Here is an 18,729-nt window from a genome sequence, read left to right on the forward strand (position 1 = left end):
GCTATCTACTAATCTACCAAAAATGGGGAGGAGGCGCCTCTAGGACACGCAGATTTATTGCTCCTAAGAAGAGGGGGAGAACAGGAACTGAAGACTTGTTACCAAGCTGAGTTGATTTGAAGCTGTGGGCATCAGGGAGCCACCAACTGTTCTTGGGCAGGGAAGTAAAAGGATCTGACTCATATTTTAAAGAAGTCACCAGCATTGTAATATACAGGCGATGGATATAGGAAGCCAACCAGGGAACTCCCGCAGAAGGTGAGGCTTGGGGTGGGGGTGACACAGGGCAGAGATAGAAAGCTACACGCTGGGGGCCGAATGGCCACCTTCTACGCCGCAGTCACAACTCCAAGACTGGCTACGCCTAGGGGCAAGGGAAAGGACAGAGTGTTGTGTGGAGGAGGAAGACATTTCCTTTTTTCTTCCCAGATTCTTCTAACTGGTTTAGGAATTGGTGTGAGCCAGATGGACAGGAGGAAAAAAAAAAAAAAAACAACCCAACAACAAAGTTTTATTACGTACACGTGGAGGTGCAATAGTGAAACTGAGAACCAAAGGAATGACCAGGGCAGGCAGTGTTCACACATTTTTAGATGAAGAGACAATAAATTTGTGAGAAGTTGACAATAAATGGGGGATTTCATTAGTAAGAATATTCTAAGCAGAATTTAGGTGAAGGGAGTAGGTCTTTAAAAAAATAATCAGGTTTGTTTCTACAGCCTTTTCAGCTTTAAAGTCCCTAACTCTGGTGATGAGGGTTATCTTTTTACTTCTCAGTGCAGGGAGGGAATTATTTCTCATATGGGGGATTTATTCCTTCCTTTGAGGGGGGGACAGAAGAGGGTCTGAGTGTCCTTGCATCAGCCCTTCCCCAAGGAGTTCCACTCAAAATAATCAGTATGCCATCAAGGTACATTTTGAGGCAGCCTGTCCTGGGCCCCTACACTAATAGTGCCTGGTCTCTGGCTGAGTGATCAGCTAGATTGGGGAAGAGGAGTAGGGAGGAAGATGAGAGACAATAAGGCTATTTTTTAAAGTTCTTATCTTGAAATAATTATCAATTCACAAGAAGTTGCAAATACAGTACAGAGGAGTCCCAAATACCGCTCACCCACCTTTCCCTAATGGGACCGTCTTACGAAGCTAGAGCACAATATCACAACCAGGAGAAGGACGCTGGTACAATGTATGTGTAGAGTTTTGTCATTTTATCCAACGTGACTTAGGTAGCCCACAATACAATTAAGACAAGAAACTATGTCACGAAAATCTCCTCCATGCTACCCCTTTATAAATACAAATACACCGGCCTCCTCTTTCTCCACCATCCCTATTCCAGGCAGCCACTAATCTGTTGTCCACCTCTAAACTTCTGTCAGAGCGTGTCATGCAAATGGAATCATCCAGATCATGTCCTTGGGTGACTGGCTTGTTCCACTCAGCATAATGCCTAGGGTTCATCCTCAGAGTTGTTGGATGTACCATTAGTCTGTTCCTTTTATTGAGTAACATTCCGTGGTACAGATGTACCCTGGTTTGTTTGACCATTCACCCACTAAAGGGCATTTCAGCTATTTCCAGCTTGGGGCTGAAAATAAAGCTGCTCTGCACACTAATGTACAGGTTGTTGTAAACCCAGAAGCTTTCCTTTCTCTGGGATGGATGTCCAGGAGTGTGATTGCTGGGCCACATGGTAAGTGAATGTTTAGTATTTTTAAAGAAATTAAATAAGGCTTATCTTCCAAGGTAATTATGATTTTATTCCTGTTTTGAAAGTAAGAAATGAAAATCATGATGACTGGCAGCCAAATAGAGTCGGAGACAAATGTACTTGGGCTTGAATCTGGCACCGCCATCCTCCACCGTGATTTTCAGTAAATCAGATAATCTTGCTACACTTCTATGCCATTTTGTCTCAGGTGTAAATTTCTGTAATTTTTTAAAAGATTTTTATTTATTTATTCATGAGAGACACAGAGAGAGAAGCAGAGCGAGAAGCAGGCTCCCTGCGGGGAGCCCAATGCCGAGGAGCCTGATGCAGGACTCGATCCCCAGACCTGAGCTGAAGGCAGACACTCAACCGCTGAGCCACTCAGGCGTCCCAATGTCTGTAATCCTTGAACAGTTTCAGAAAAGCACCAGAATGATAATTTCCTGCTTTGCTTGAATACGGAAAGGTAGGATCCTAGGGATGAGATAAAATTATGCAGTTATCAATTAAGGAAAAGAGGAGCTGGGCTAAATAAAAGTGAGAATGTAGATGAGATTAAAACAAGCAGAGACTGTGCTGGTTTAGACAATATTTGTCCAAATTCAAATCACCAGCAGAGGCAACAAAAGGCAGAGATATACCCAAGTCCAGGTGACCAGAGTTAACCACCAGGAGTTCAACAGAATAGATGAAGCAAGTGGGGGAGATACATTTCTGATTCTAGAATGAACTTTTGCTTTTTATCAGTTTTCTGCTGTGTGCTGCTTCTATGAAGCCCTGTGGCTTTGGTGTTAGTTCTAGTCAGGAAGAGATCAAAGACTCATAAAAGCCAATCTTCGATGAGAATGAAGATTACCTCATGTAAAATTAGTAGAGGCAAATGTATTGAGATGCTTTGGGTTGCAAATCACAGGTAAACCCAGCTGAAGGAGTCTCACACAATAAAGAAATTTATGATCTCATGTAACAAAAAGTCCAGGGGCAGAGGATTCCAGAGCAAGTCAAAAGAGCAATGAGTGCATCAGTGTCACGGAGGACCCCATCCATCCCACATCTCCCTCCACCATCATCCTCACGCTTACCTGGTGTGAGGCAATGTGGATGGGGGGACATGGGGTAAATCACAGGATAAACTCAAGAAATTTCTTTTGGAGTTTAGAATCAGAAAATTTAAAAACTAATACTGATTGGGGCGCCTGGGTGGCTCAATTGGTTAAGGGTCTACCTTCAGCTCAGGTCATGATCCCAGGGTCCTGGGATGAAGCCCCACACCCAGGTTCCTGCTCAGAGAGGAGCCTACTTCTCCCTCCCATCTGCTCTTCCTCCTGCTTGTGCTCTTTCTCTCTCACTCGCTCTCTCTCAAATAAATAGATAAAATATTAATAAAAATAAATAAAAACTAATCCTGGATAATTAAAGGTTTTGATTAGTTGAATTCTAAGTAATTGAAATTCTTTATATCATTCTTTGTATTTTGTACTTTGCCCCAGATTCCTAACATTAGGATCAGGCCACTTTCATGGGTATAGATGAATTTCCTTTATTCTCATTTTCAGGACAGGAAGGGATGACTTAAAATATTTCTTTTAAAGAAAGAAGTTGTATAACTTAAATTTGCATAGTAGTGTATTTTCACATGGCTTGCCTAATCTAATCTTTATAAATCTCTGTGAGTTAGAAGGAGCAGATATTAATAAGTTCATTTTAGACATTTTAGAGATGAGGAAACAGGCTCAAATTTAAATGAATTGCACAGCATCAGTGAGAAACTACATGGCAAAACTGAGATTTAAGCCCAGATAGCCTCTCTCTCAATTCAGTATTCTTTCTACTTTCGGGGACAATTAAGTCTGATTTTCTGGGCCAGATTTCATATGTGAAGCCATAGTCTCCCCATTACCACACTCATAATTGTTGGAACATAACAGTTGGTTTATACGTTAAGAATACACAAGCACCAGGAGTGCCTGGCTGGTTCAGTCAGTAAGCAGAGCATGCAACTCTTGATCTCAGGCATGTGAGTTTGAGCCCCATGTTGGGTGTAGAAATTACTTAAAAATGAAATCTTTACAAATACTACTACTAATAAAAATAGATGAACATGTTTAAAAAAAATACTCAAGCACTAAGATCAAACTGTGGAAGAGCACCCACAGGAGGAATCCCATCAGACACTCAAGCTAAGGCTAAATTTCAATGCGATGAAAGCATGGCTATCTCTCATCTCCTCCCACCCCACCCACTCAAGATGGCAAAGAAGAACAAGTATCATGGGACATAGTGAGGTTGCAAGTACAGAAGCAGCATTACTTAAGGAAGTATCGTAGATCTTGTTCACCCTCAATTTTATTCGATATAAAATTCAGGTAATAGTAGCTATAGTACAATGTTTTTGCACTACTGTACTAAGGTAATTGTTTTCAAATATTCAACAAAGAGTTATTTGAGTGTTAGAAGAATGAAGCATCCTTGCCCATGACCTAGGCTCTAACTTCACATGGAGAGGGGATTGAGAGCTCCCACCCCCTAACCACCTGGTGACTCCCCTAGCAACCAGACCAATCCTTAGGTGCTTTCCAAAAGCTACCTTATCAACCTAAACTCAGGTATGCCTAAAAGGGGTTGGCTCTAGAATATCAAGACATCTTTATCACTCTTACCACTTAGGAAATTCCAAAAGTTTTTAGGAGCTCTGTGCCAGAAAAGGAGAGGAAGACCAGTATGTATTTCTTATTATAAACAACAATATCACACTTCCCCAGCTTACAAAACCAGTCTGACCAGTACACAGGATCACCCTGTGGTCTATTGCACAAACTAGGATTTTTTGAGAATAAAAAGGAACATTATTAATAATTACACTGGAATAGGGGCACCCAGGTATCTCAGTTGGTTAAGTGTCTGACTCTTGATTTTGGTCATGATCTCAGGATAGGGAGATTGAGCTCCGAGTCTGGCTCTGCTCAGTGCAGAGTCCGCTTGAGATTCTCTCTCTGCCCCTCCATCCCACTCTCTCTCTCTCTCTCACTCTGTCACAAATAAAGAAAAATCTTTTTAAAAAATAATTATACTGGAATAATCAGCACAAGCCAGCCCTGTCCTACATACAAACTGGGAACTTATGGCGACTCTATAAATACTCCCACTTAGACTTCTCACTTAACATGAAAACATTGAATCATTGATTTTTCTAAAAACCCTTCATATTATTGAATCCCATCTATATTTATCCCATTTACTCAAGTCAGAAACCTGGGAATCAGGCCCAATTCTCTCATCCACTCTCTCACAACCATTTCACAAAATTTCTCTCATAGATCTACAAAGTATAATCCAAATATATATACTTCTCTCCTCCACCTGCTTCATAGGTCCTCCTCCTCCATCCATTGTACCTTAGCCCGTTACCCTGTGTGTTCCCTTTATTCTCTGTAATTACGTATTTGCTAGCTTACTTGTCATTATGTGTCTTCTCTGCTTTACTTCCAGGGATCCTGAGGTTTGATCACCCAGTGCCTGGCATTCCTAGCACATAACATAACAGGTATTCAATAAATGTTTATTGGATGAATGAGTACATGAATAAACAAATAGAAAAAATAATCAAACATCCTGCAGAACACCTTTGGGAAATACCGGTATAAATAGTGTGAAATTGAGAATATAGCTGGGTCTTTGTGCTCTATTAAAAAATCAGCATCTGAATGTCTGAGATACAGTCCAAACAACCAAATAAGCTCAGAGTTAGTCCTGGGAAGAGGTAAAATGAAGACAGCAGTGGAGAAAATGAGAGAGACCTGGTGAATTCCAACCATTCCCTCTGTTGCTCTCCTTTGCTCTCTATCAGACACTCAAGCTAAGGCTAAGTTTCTCTATGTAACTGTTTTAATTCCATATCTCGCACTGGCAGAGGAAATTCCATCAATAAACAGGTCAAAATAATCTTTCTGATTAAGGAACACTGTTCCATCTGGTAGCAAAGGGAGGGCCTGTTAATATGGAAGTCAACTACTCGGAACCATTATCATCAGCGGTGCTATTTTTTGCTAGAGTCAGTTGGTCTCAATAAATACCAAAGGAAGGGGATCCCTGGGTGGCTCAGCGGTTTAGCACCTGCCTTTGGCCCAGGACGTGATCCTGGAGTCCCGAGATCGAGTCCGATGTCAGGGTCCCTGCAAGGAGCCTGCTTCTCCCTCCCGTGTGTCCCTGCCTCTCTCTCTCTCTCTCTATCATGAATAAATAAATAAAATCTTAATAAATAAATAAATACCAAAGGAAGACTTACTCCATAACAGGAACACCACCTTGGACAGTCATCTAATAACATGCATTAACTCTTTTAAAACATTAACTTTAAGACAAAATGAGACAGATATTCTCACTTCAGTTACAACATCATTCATGTGAATCTCTCTGCCATCAACAACCAGCTGAATAAGATGAGAGCTAGTACTGCGGGAAGGATGGACTGGGAGTTGGAGATGGAGAAAGGCAGGAGAACTGCAAGTTTTCACGGCTGTGTACCGCACACACACACCATTTTTTTCACCTCTAAGAATAAGCATTCTAAGCAAGCCGTGTGCTTCCAAGTTCCTAGCCTTCAGACCTACATCCCAGAATAGCCTAGGGCTGTTGTCCAGATTGCTTCTGCCTCAGAATTACAGCCCCTGTGCCTCTGCTATTGGATCTATTATGTTATTTATATACTTATGAATTATACCATTTTAAAATAAAATCTGTATAAGTTAAATTATCTAAATATTAGATATCATCCATAATCACAAACCACATCCATGGCATTTGGTAGTTATAAAACACTTCCATAGGAGAACATTTACTTGCAGATACAGTATCTGAAGGTTGCAAGTCCTGTCTTTAGAAATGGCAATGCCACCTATCCTTGTGTCCAGGGTCTGAGAGTACAAAGTGGGAGAAGCGCAGGGCTAGAAGTCTCTGAGGCAGGCCTCCTGTGCTGGAGAGAACATTTCATTCTAGGACATAAGCCTCCATAACCCCTCTTCTGGGACAGGGCCACAGTAAGATTGCTTGGCAAGATAGCAATCATATTGCAGTCATGCCAATCCTTCTGCATCAGTTAAGGTATTTTTGAGTGAAAGCAATAAAAACCTCAACTCCAAATGGCTTAAACAATCAAGGCAAGTTATCAGCTCATGTATTTGGAAATTCCAGAAGTAGAGCAAACTTTTAAGTACAGTCCATCAAGGGCTCCACCCCCAATCCTCTGTGTTCTGCCTTTATGTGTTGACTGTGTCCTCAGACAGGCTCCCCCTCTAATTGCTAATAGCAGCAACACTGACTTACTTCTTCACTCCCATCCAAGGAGAGAGACCCTAATTTCACTCAATTATTAAAGTGAAGTGCTAGATTTGTTCCAATTGGACCATCCCAGAACTGATCACCATGGCAAGGAAGATGGGATTAGAACCATCCAGATATAGACCAGGGTCAATCTATTCCACCTACAATGCATAGCTGCAGCTGAATGCAGGAGGGAACTATCACATAGAAGAGGCACCACCATGTCCATATCCAGGCTCTATATTGATTTCCTTGGTCCCTATGACTTAGAACCACAAACAAAGCTGTCTGAGAAATAGACTCAGCATTTTATTATATTTATTTTTTAAGACTTTATTTATTCATTCATGAGAGACACACAGAGAGAGAGAGAGGCAGAGACACAGGCAGAGGGAGAAGCAGGCCCCATGCAGGGGCCTTAGCCCCTATTAGCCCAACGTGGGACTCAATCCTGAGTCCCCAGGATCACACCCTGGGCCGAAGGCAGCACTAAACTGCTGAGCCACCCGGGCTGCCCCTAGACTCAGCATTTCAAACCCTTCTCTCACTTTTCCCCCCTCGCTCTATGTTCCCCCTCCCTCTCTCTGCCTCCATCCCTCCCTCTCCCTCCACCCCATCTTGTTCTCCCTGTCATCTCTACCTCCTGCTTTGTTAAAACTGATTGACCATGAAAACAAGGTAGGAAATAGAAGACAGGGAATATAGAATGTGTCCTTCATTTTAGTAGAAAGACTCAGAAAGAGTCAATGGCTCGATCTGCACAGCTACCCAAGGCCTGCAGCTATGGCCAGATCCAATGCTCTCTATAAGTAAATGTATATGGTGATCAAGAAAAATTCTATTTGGGGAAATTTTGGAAGACAAAGCAAAATAGATAGATTTCCAAAGACACTATACAAGCCCAGGTGATTCTCCTTGAAACCAAATAGTACCCCTCATGTTAGTCATGCACTCTTAGAAATTAAGTCAAAGAATAATCTAAAAACATGGCAAGCATTGTACATAACAATTATTCACAACATCAGGGGAAAAATTGAAAACAACTTAAATATCCACCCATAGGCAAAGTGTTATGTAGATTTGGGACATCCATTCAATGGGACATTAGGGAACAATATTAACTAATGGATCTGATGTCTCTGTAATATCACACACAAAAAAATGTTTATGGTTTACCACTAAGTGAAAAAAGTAGAATTTGGAAAATAATTATGTAAAATGTACATATCATAAAATGTACATATGATCATGTAAAATATACATGTAAAAAAGATAGGAAAGAACTATACCTAATAATACTTGAGTTTTACTGAAATGTGATCATCTTCTACTTCTCAACTTTTTTGTGATACTGTTACACGAATTTTATAACTGAAAAAAAAGCAAGCATTATTACTTGGCAGATATCTACTTAGCTGCTTGCCTCTATGCTGGCAAAACAGCAATTACAGGGGCGCCTGGCTGGCTCAGTGGGAGGAGCATGTGACTTGATCTGGGGCTGGTGGTGGGGGGATTGTGAGTTTGAGTCCCACTTGGGTGTTGAGATTAACTTAAAAAAAGAAAAACAGCAATGACATTTTAGTGGTCTGTCTTCTGTCCCAACAGCATTCATGCACTTATTCAAGAAATAATTATTGAGTATTACCTACTAGGCAGCAGGGATGTATCAATGAGTAAATGATGTGCACATATTCTCATAGCCTAGTGAAGAAGACAGACTATAAACAAATAATTTGTGACAAATGAGGGAAACATGGTATGAAGGTAATGAAATGATGTCATAACAGGAGGGAGAACCTGCTTGAAAAGGTCGGGAGGCTCCCGAGGGAGTAATATCTAAGCTGAGAAGAGAACGAGAAGGTAGACACGAGCTGCAAGTGCCAGGGCAGGCAATTTAAGCAGAGGACCCAAGGTGAGAAAGAGCTTGACAAGTCCTGGGAACTGAAAGCAGGAGGCCTGTGTGGCTAGAGCACAGGGCAAGAGGAGAAGAGGGGTTAAAATGAGGTTGGGGGGGTAAGCAGGGACTAGTTCCTGCAAAACCTTGATAAGAATTCTGGATTTTATTCTGAAGGCAACGTGAAACCATTGATGGCTGGCATAGAGGAGAAACATGGTTCAGTTTGCACTTTAATAAGATCACCCCTTGCATTCTGGAAAACGATTTGGTGGTGAGTAGGGGAAGAGGTAGGAAGCAGAGAAGCTTGTCAGGAGTGTTTGGAACCACCTGCAAAGAGATGAATTAGGCTAAAAGGCTCCAGGGTATGTTCTCAAGATAGACCAGAAGTTATAGTGGGGTGCAGGGAGAATGAGTCAAGGATGGTGCCCAGATTAACTGTTTGAGCAATTGGGTGAACGGTAGTGATACTTATAGAAATGGGGAAATAGAGGAAGAAACAGATTAGGGCGATAAAGTGAAGAATTTCATTAAATTTAAATACTACTGAACTTCCATATACAATCTGCTTATATAATCTTTCTCTTCAGGAAGACCTTTAAAAATGGGGAATATGGGGATCCCTGGGTGGCGCAGCGGTTTAGCGCCTGCCTTTGGCCCAGGGCGCGATCCTGGAGACCCAGGATCGAATCCCACGTCGGGCTCCCGGTGCATGGAGCCTGCTTCTCCCTCTGCCTGTGTCTCTGCCTCTCTCTCTCACTGTGTGCCTATCATAAATAAATAATAAAAAAAAAATTTAAAAAAAAAGGGGGAATATGTTTTCACCTTTGAAATCTTAATATCCTGAACAACGCAACATGTTACAGAGTACCTAAATACTTAATACCGTTAAGTATTTGTTAAGCGAACGTCACAGCTTTGCAAATATGTCATTAATTCCAACATAATAGGATTCTAGTTATTGTGAAAAGTCTCATCTTAGACCATTTTCCTTACCAAGGCTGACAAGGAAAAATTGATTGACCATTAATTATCCCTTAACTTAAAAAGAGAAAGAAAAAGTATGAGATTCGTTTTTTTTTTGTTTTTTTTTTTTACTTCTTTGTTTAGTTTTCTGTAGTTAAACTAAAATGGGAATTAAAAGCTTTAATGTGTGTGCTTAAATTCTTGGGCTGGCTACTGACCTACTTTAAGTGATTTTACCTCCCAGTGTTTCAGTTTCTCCATTTGCAAACGGGAGATAATGGTAGTTGCCTTATCTCACAAGGATGTCATGAAAATAAGTCAGATAAATTGCTTTGCCCTCCTTGGAAAGGGGCTCTAGAAAGTAAGCATTATTAGATATGATGATGAATACTCACAACTTCAAAGATATTTTTAAATTGCCCCCCAAGTCTTTGAACATGCTAAGCCTATGAATAGCACCGTGTTAGGTGTTTATACATTTCTGGCAAGCTTTCACCTCTTGTTAAAGCAGTAACTGGTCTTTGAACAAATGTATTTCTCATTCTTTGATAACTATGCTTCCTTGTTTGTACACTTGAAAGATGATTATCATCTGGCATGTGAGGTCAAGTTGAACTCCTTGGTGCCATTACAGTTCAATTGCAGCTTTAATTGAGTTTTTCCTCCAAGGTTGAAAAATAAGTCCTTTGCTTCACTTTAGTAAGCTACTTGCACTCTCAAAAGTGATTGTGAGGTGAATATAACTATAAAATATAACTATTTTCTGCAAATGGTATATAAATGATGTTTTCCATTTTAGCTATAATATCTTCATTCAAAAATTGATATGAAAAATTCAGTATTTTTATTTCTTCATTGTATTTTTTTCTGATGGATTTTCCTCAAATTGCTTTTAATAGCTATAATTATGCATTTTAACATCTCGAATACAGCTGGTTCCTGACTTACAATGGTTTGATTTGCCTTTTTTTTTTTTTTTTTTTTGAACTTTAGGAAGGTGCAAAAGCGATATGGATGCTTTCGGTAGAAATCATAGTTGAAAGTATGAATTTTGATCTTTTTCCCAGACTGGCTATATGCAGGGGGATGCTCCCTTGAGATGCTGGGCAGGGACAGCAAGATGCAGGTCCCAATCGGCCATGCAGTCCCAAGGGTAAACAACCAATACATTTACAACCATTCTGCACCCACGCATAACAGCCATTCTGTGTTTTCACTTTTAGTACTGTATTCAATAAGTTACATGAGCTATTCAACACTTTATTATTACATAGGCTTCATGTTAGAGATTTTGCCCAAGTGTAGGTGAGGCAAAGATGATGTTCAGTAGGTTAGGTGTATTAAATGCATTTTTGACTTATAATATCTTCAGTTTACAATGGCTTTATAAGGACATAACCCCATCATAAGTCAAGGAAGATCTCTAGACACAGCCATGGTACACACATAAATATCACCACAGTAAAAACCTACAGGCCTCAAGACAAAATACAGGAGAGTAAACATCATCTAGAACAACATTTCTCATCACAGATGAGCATCAAGTTCAAAATTAGTATCATGTTAAAAAACTCACAAGTCATTAGCACTTCCATCCTTATCCACACATCTCTTACCTATGCACCTAACACAAATCTAAACAATTCTTGCTGGAATAGTCAAAACACTCCCAGTAGAGTGTTGTAAAATCATTCCTTGCAAAGTAAGAGAATACAGCCTACCTCTCCTCTCTTAAATAACATCTTTTCAGGTAAGTCTTAATATACCCACTCAACAGAGGTGGAATCTGAAACTAGGTGACTTATACTAGATCCCTCAGCTAGGTCAGAACACAAGGTCAAAATGCTTGACCACAGGGACACCTTCATTCCCATTTCTTCCTGTTTCCTTTTTCTCTCAAGGAAGAAAGGAGAATTTGAGGCAACTCAAATGAAGACACTGTACACTCTGATTACTTTCTAGCAGGAGAGATCTAAACTAGGATGGAGGAAAAGTAGGGAGAAAATGGCCCCAATTCCTCCAGGTGATGTTAGAAGCCTACTCACGGTCCCACCAGGATTTGACAGAAGAGACACCAAGGGACAATGGGCCCATCCCAGAGGCAGAACCCCAGAGAAAATTTCCTAGGCCCTATATATGAAGAAGGAGTAGCACTACTATTTCAGAATATTATTAAAGTTTCATTTTGAAATTTCTGTCACCAGTGATATGTACTCAGTGGCCTGTAAGAGATGCCAACAGCATAACTTCTTGAATGCAATTACCCTGGGCAGGCCTTGAACTGGTAGGATGGCCCAAACTCCCAGACTTCTAGGGGAGGCATAACTGACATCTGGTATTGTTCAGTTTCCCTAGGCCAAAGGTCATATATCAGTACCCTATTATGGGCCAGAGTTTACCCCAAAAGGCTTTTTGATTGGCCCACTGTAATGACTTCTGACACCAATAACCCAAGATAGGCCAAGCTTCCCCAGTTAAGAGCACACAGTCCTCTACAAGACTACCCCTTACTTCAGATACCAGCCACAAGTTTGAGGATCCCAGGCCACCCTCCCTTCTAAGGTGCTGGCGATAAATTTAGGGGTTCCTACTGCCTCCTCAAGTTTGATAATTTGCTAAGATGACTTCCAGAACCCAAGAAAATGCAATATTTATAATTACAGTTTTATTATATAGCAAAAGGATTCAAATCAGGACCAGCAAGAAGGAGACATGATGCATAGAGTGAGGTCTGGCAGGGTCCCAGATGTGAAGCTTCCATTGTTCTCTGCTGTGTCTTCAGGGACTTATCCTCCCAACACATTGCTATGTGACAAGACAGATTATTACCAACCAGGAAAGTTCATCCAAGTGTCAGTGTGTCCCGTGTTTCTACTAGGGCTTCATTCTCTCAGTATGATGCACTAAAGCATGTATCAGTCTCTGCCCACCCACGCCCCCTTCCCAGAAGGCAGGGCTGATAATCCCATGTGCGCTCTTCCTGGCATGACCAACCCCAAACTGAGTCACCTCATGATATTAGCCACCTCACAAACTGTGAAAGGCCCACTATGAACAAGAAAGGCACTCTACCACTTGGGGAAATTCCAAGGGTATAGAAGCTACGTCCCACAGCTCAGAAACAAAGACCAGCTAAATTATTTAGAAACCCACATGATCTTTAAATTTTATCTCACGTGCACTACCAACATTTAAAAATCTAGGGTCACACAAATCTAAATGTTTTGTCCTCCCCTAACATATTGGCAGCTTTAGGCCTCCATTCCCGTAAAGCTGATGCCCTCTTTAAAAGTGAGGCTCCCCGTTTCTTATTCTTGGTGTGATTCCTTTGTTTCCTTCATGTCCACTGCAAACATTTTTTTTTTTAAGATTTTATTTATTTATTCATGAGAGACACAGAGAGAGAGAGGCAGAGACACAGGCTGCGGGAGAAGCAGGCTCCATGCAGGGAGCCTGATGTGGGACTCAATCCCAGCACCCAGGACCCCAGGATCACTCCTTGGGCTGAAAGCTAAACCGCTGAGCCACCCAGGCTGCCCCACTGCAAACATTTAAATTTGCAAACCCTGGCCTAGGCCTTAGGTATTTGGGGCTGTTTTTACTGCATCTCATATTATTAGCTGCAAGGAATAAATGGGGAAGGAATGACAGTGACTTCATTTCATTCTGTTTCAAACTACTCTTCCTCAACACTTTATAGGAGTCTGGGTGCACGTGTGCACATATGCCTGCCTGTGCCATGTGTGTGTCTCTTAAGTCTTGAGCCAGACTAATATGAAATTTTTGACCACAGAACCAGGACAAACTGTAAACTTGTGTCATCTTCAGAGTCAACAACCATAGCCAACTCAGGACCTTAGAAAAGAAGCCTCTCACCTTAAAGACAAAGCAAAACCTATGTTTCTCAATATTTTCAAAGTACAGCTTCTTTCAGGAGCATAAAATTCTCACATCCTCTTTTATTCTTTGAAATTCAACATAATTAACTGAAAATAAATAAGCAGGGCAAATACTGTTATTTTCAAACTTTACATACCCCTTCTTCCATTACACCCCTTTGTAAATCACTTGCTTAAAGAACATAAAAGGCATGAAACAAGCCCCAAATACAACAGCCATGTGGACACCTGTAGTCTCTCGGAAGCATAGGTGTCACATACCCCTTGAGTTGACCCTCATTATTTCTGGATTTCATATTTGGAATTCATCTCCTCACTAAAATCTGTAACCCCAAAATCAGTACCTGCAATGTTTTTATGGGGTTATCACAGACTCATGCAGTGAAAAATTTGAGTCATTTGATTATAAAGATTCCCAGCTGAGGCCCAAAAGGGTGCTGTTTTACATTCTTGTTCCAAAAGAAGACTGTAAATAACTGCCCTTCTTGTGTTCTATTCAGTGGCACTTTTTTTTTTTTGCACTTTTGTGTTTTTAGTTAATGATTTTGCTATTTATACCAACTCCCAAGCACGGTGTTGAAGTACTATCTGGTGTTCCTAAGTACAAGAAGACTGTGATATGACCTACAGAGAAAATATATGTGCTAGATAAGCTTCGTACCGGCATGAGTTATAGTGATGTTCAACAGGAGTTCAGTGTTAATGAATCAGTGATATACATTTAAAAATATACATTAAAAATATTGTATTAAAAATAGTAAGTCAACAATATATTGAATATATTAATACAGTTCTTTAAACAGAAACACACAAAAAAACCAAGATTATGCATTAATGAGTAGATGAAGATGGTGTGACCAGAGGCTCACAGAAACCTGGTTTTGCATTTCCTGAAATAAACGGCTCAGTGTTCACTAATTCAGTGTTTATGATGACTTTATAGAACATAACTACCACAAATGAAAAAGATAAACTGTACTTGTGAAACAGTGAAGCACACATGGGGCTTTCCAGCACAGAATCACATTAAAAGGCACTGGGGGGGGGGGGGGGGATGGAAACTAAGCTATTTTATTTTAAACCAGAAAATGATGGTGGAATTAATGCTTAGTCATCTTTCCCAGCCAAAACAACGCAGCAAGAAGATGCCACATAGTAAACAGAAAACTGAAGTTGGGAAGCCTTGTTGCTAGTCCTAACTCTGCAAATAATTAACCCAGGCAAGTCATCTAAACCCATTCAAGCATCAGTTTCTTTATCTGCTAGAAGGATTTAAATCTTGCAGCAGTAAGTCACATTTGCCATAATTATTTATTATCTACGAAAGGCTTCCATGTAAATTTTTTTTTTTTTGCTTCCATGTAAATTATCTTATTGGGTGACCTTGATGGTCCCTTCTTACTCCAAAATTATATAACTTAAGGAAGAGAATCATTTTGCCAAAACAGAAAAAAAATGTCAAGGGCTTTATAATACGAAGAACTTTCCTGTGGAATGTTTACAAGATATTAGCGAGGCAGGACTTCAAATAGAACTAAAAAATAGTCGTGAGTTAATTTTTAAAATTGTATTTATTCAGTTACTATTTAAAAAAAAAAAAAAAAAAAAAAGACGAGAGACAAATACTCCCAGTAGGTGGCCATCCTTGCCTCAGGCCCCTCACCGCCACAAATTTTGTGAATGTGGAGAAGCAAAAGTACCACTAGATGGAGCAGGAACAAAAGACTTTTTGTTCAAGGAACCCAGGCCATCTTTTCCAAGAGATCTCAAAAAGTTCAACTTCTGAGTAAGGGGAAGAAGCTTAGGGAAACGGAGTTACTTCAAGAATCCAGAAAAATTGGGATGCCCGGGTGGCTCAGCGGTTTAGCGCTTGCCTTGGCCCAGGGCATGGTCCTGGGTTCCTGGGATGGAGACCTGCATCGGGCTCCCTGCATGGGGCCTGCTTCTCCCTCTGCCTGTCTCTCTCTCATGAATAAATAAAATCTAAAAAAAAAAAAAAAAAAAAAAAAAAAACACCAGAAAAATCAGAACTATAACTCCATTTGGTGACCCAACCTGCGTTCTTTCCGCAAAAACCACGGTGACTGGGGAAAATTCCTTTCCTTCTTTTTTTTTAAATTTATTTTTTTTATTTTATGATAGTCACAGAGAGAGAGAGAGAGAGGCAGAGACACAGGCAGAGGGAGAAGCAGGCTCCATGCACCGGGAGCCCGATGTGGGATTCGATCCCGGGTGTCTCCAGGATTGCGCCCTGGGCCAAAGGCAGGCGCCAAACCGCTGCGCCACCCAGGGATCCCTTTCAATTGGTTTTGAATGTCAAATATCCATTTTACCAGCGACAGCGAATTCCAGAACTCACCCCCCCCCCACCCCTTAACTGTAATGAATTGTGTGAACGACACTGAGGGGCCTGTTTTAGGTAATGGGCTTGAGTTGGTGCAGATCCACGCATTTACAGACCCGCCCACGATCCTCGGGACCCTTTCCACTGCCAGGTCAGGTCAGGTCAGGTCTCACCCTGATAATTACCCTTTATCCCGCAAGCCGCTGCCTACTAATCTCTTCCAGCAACTGCCCCCCTCCCCCATACCCGTTTTTAAGGAGGTGGAGACACTGATTTGGGTTGAACTCAATGCATAAACCTGCGGACTAGGTTTTGGGGATGAGAGAAAGGTCTGTAGGTCGTTTCCTTTAACCTAGTGGGCCATCAGCTTTCCCGGTCTTTCCTGCAAGAAAACCAGATCCAAAGGGGGGGGGGGTTGGAGGGGAGGGGAATACATTTCTTTGTAGACCTCCTTTGGGCGTTGTCACCACTTCGACCTTTTTGCATCCGAAGGCAGAGAGGCCAAGCACATTTAAAAAACAAAAAAAAAAAAAAGGCAACCACCCTGAAAGGTACACAACTTTTCACTGTTTTGAGAACACACACCCGTTCTAGTGAACAAATACGAGCTAACGACCTGGCACCCGGCTGAGAAATGGAAATTCTACCTTGGCAAAGGCAAAAAAAAAAAAAAAAAAAAAAAAAAAAAACCCGAAAAACCTCAACGAAATCTGCAAGATAAAAGGGGAGGGAGGAGGGAGGCCTGGGCCTGCAGGGCTCCCCCGCGCCCTCCCCCCCTCCCCTCCCCCCGGGGTGCAGACCCGCAGGCGCCCCCCGCCCCGGGGAGGGGCCGCCCCGCCGCCCCCCAGCGCCCCCGCAGCGCCCCCGCAGCGCCCCCCGCGCGGCGCGTGTGCGAGCCCGGTCCCGGGTGCGAGTCCCACAGCTCAGGGAGACGCACCGCGCGCGGGGACCCGCTCCGTTGCTCTCCCTGCGGCCCGAGCCCCGCCCTGCGGCCCCCAGGCGGCCCGCGGCTGACAGAGCCCAACTCTTCGCGACGGCAGTGGGCGCCTCCGGAGAAGCCCCGGGCCGGCCGCGGCCTCCGGGCGGGACGCGGGGGGCCGAGCGGGCGAGCGGCCGCAGGCTCCCGGGAGGGGCGAGCGAGCCAGCGGCTGACATTTTTTGTTGTTGGCTGCAGACCCGGACGGTGGACGGCGGTAGGCCGAGGCTTTTCCGCCCGCTGAAAGTCAGCGAGAAAAACAGCGCGCGGGGAACAAAAGCGCGGCGCCCACGCCCTGCTCAGTTAGGGTTAGACGGAGGCCGGCCGCCGCCTCTCCCGGGCCCACCCTCCGCGACCTCGGCCGCCGCCGCCCGCCGCCGCCGCTTATAAAGGGCGCGCCCGCCGCCGGCGCTGATTGGCCGAAGCCGTCATCTCGCCTCTCGCGAGAGCCGGCTTCCGCCCCTTTCTCCACCCCCCTCCCTCTCCATCCCTACGGTTCTACTTCCGGCCGTGAGGACCCTGCGCCGCCTCCTCCTCCACGTTCCTTAAGTAAAAATGTTATGGTTTTTTTCTTTTTCTTTTTCTTGTTTGAGGTTGCTGTTGGGTGGGGGCGGGTCGGGGGGGGCGGGGGAGGGGGTGGGGGGGGAGGGGAAGGGAGGGGGGGGGCTTTTTCAGGGGATGGGGGGCCTGTTCGTATTCTTTTTTTCGGTTCCTTTTCCTTTTTTCTTCTATTCTTTGTTTTTTCCTTTCTTTTCCTTTTCTTTCTTTTTCTTTTTGTCTTTCTTTTCCTTTTTCTTTTATTCTTTTTATTTATTTTATTTTTATTTTATTTATTTTATTATTTTATTTTATTTATTTTATTTTATTTTATTTTATTTTATTTTATTTTGAGGGGAAGGAGCTAAGGTTACTCCGAAAGTACAAACTAACTTGCACAGCTGCGCGGCTCTGTTTTCCACAAACGCCATCGCAGTTGGTAGCGACCTTTAAGGAAACTCGACGGCAGCCGGGGGGGCCCAGCGGTTCGGCGCCTGCCTTCGGCCCAGGACGTGACCCGGGGTCGTGGGATCGAGTTCCACGTCGGGCTCCCTGCGTGGGGCCTGCTTCTCCCTCTGCCTGGGTCTCTGTGTCTCTCATGAATAAGTAAAATCTTTTTAAAAAAATAAAGAAAATCAGTTCCTCAACAGCCTCGACTAAACCAGAGTATTGGCTCTGCTGGTTGGCCTCCCTTGGGAGTTTCCACCCCTGCTCCCTGCTCCTTAGGATATGGCTCTTCCACTTCCCCTTGAACGGAGGATAGGTTTTATTAAGCATAACTACTTCATTCTGATTTTTTTAAAAACATTTTTAACATTTATTGAGGATTCTTGCCCAAATCTGCCCATATCCTAATGGTTACAAACTTTCTAACTCTACTACTCCTTCCAGTACATTAGAGAGGGGAAAAATCTCATCATCTCCAAATCCACAACAATAAAACGTTGGAAACTGCCCTAAGAACACAAGTAAAACAAAACAAAAAAAAACTTTTCTAAGAACCACAGGACTATAAATTTAGGAAGGACACAAAAAATTCTCAATTCATTCTGAATTTTAACATTCAGGATTGAATCTAACTTT

The 18,729-nt window shown here is 42.5% G+C and overlaps 1 long non-coding RNA gene across 1 annotated transcript; it reads right to left on the reverse strand.

Annotated features, from left to right (window-relative positions):
- Nucleotides 1-640: 640 nt before the first annotated feature.
- On the reverse strand, nucleotides 641-16,800 carry LOC111093889. The gene is made up of 4 exons (XR_005383988.1): nucleotides 16,380-16,800; nucleotides 13,767-13,876; nucleotides 5,167-5,236; nucleotides 641-2,185 (listed from the first exon to the last, which is right to left on the reverse strand). It is a non-coding gene; the product is annotated as an uncharacterized LOC111093889 (long non-coding RNA).
- Nucleotides 16,801-18,729: the final 1,929 nt, after the last annotated feature.

This window comes from Canis lupus, chromosome 34 (genome assembly GCF_011100685.1).
Source record: "Canis lupus familiaris isolate Mischka breed German Shepherd chromosome 34, alternate assembly UU_Cfam_GSD_1.0, whole genome shotgun sequence".
Taxonomy (NCBI): Eukaryota; Metazoa; Chordata; class Mammalia; order Carnivora; family Canidae; genus Canis; species Canis lupus.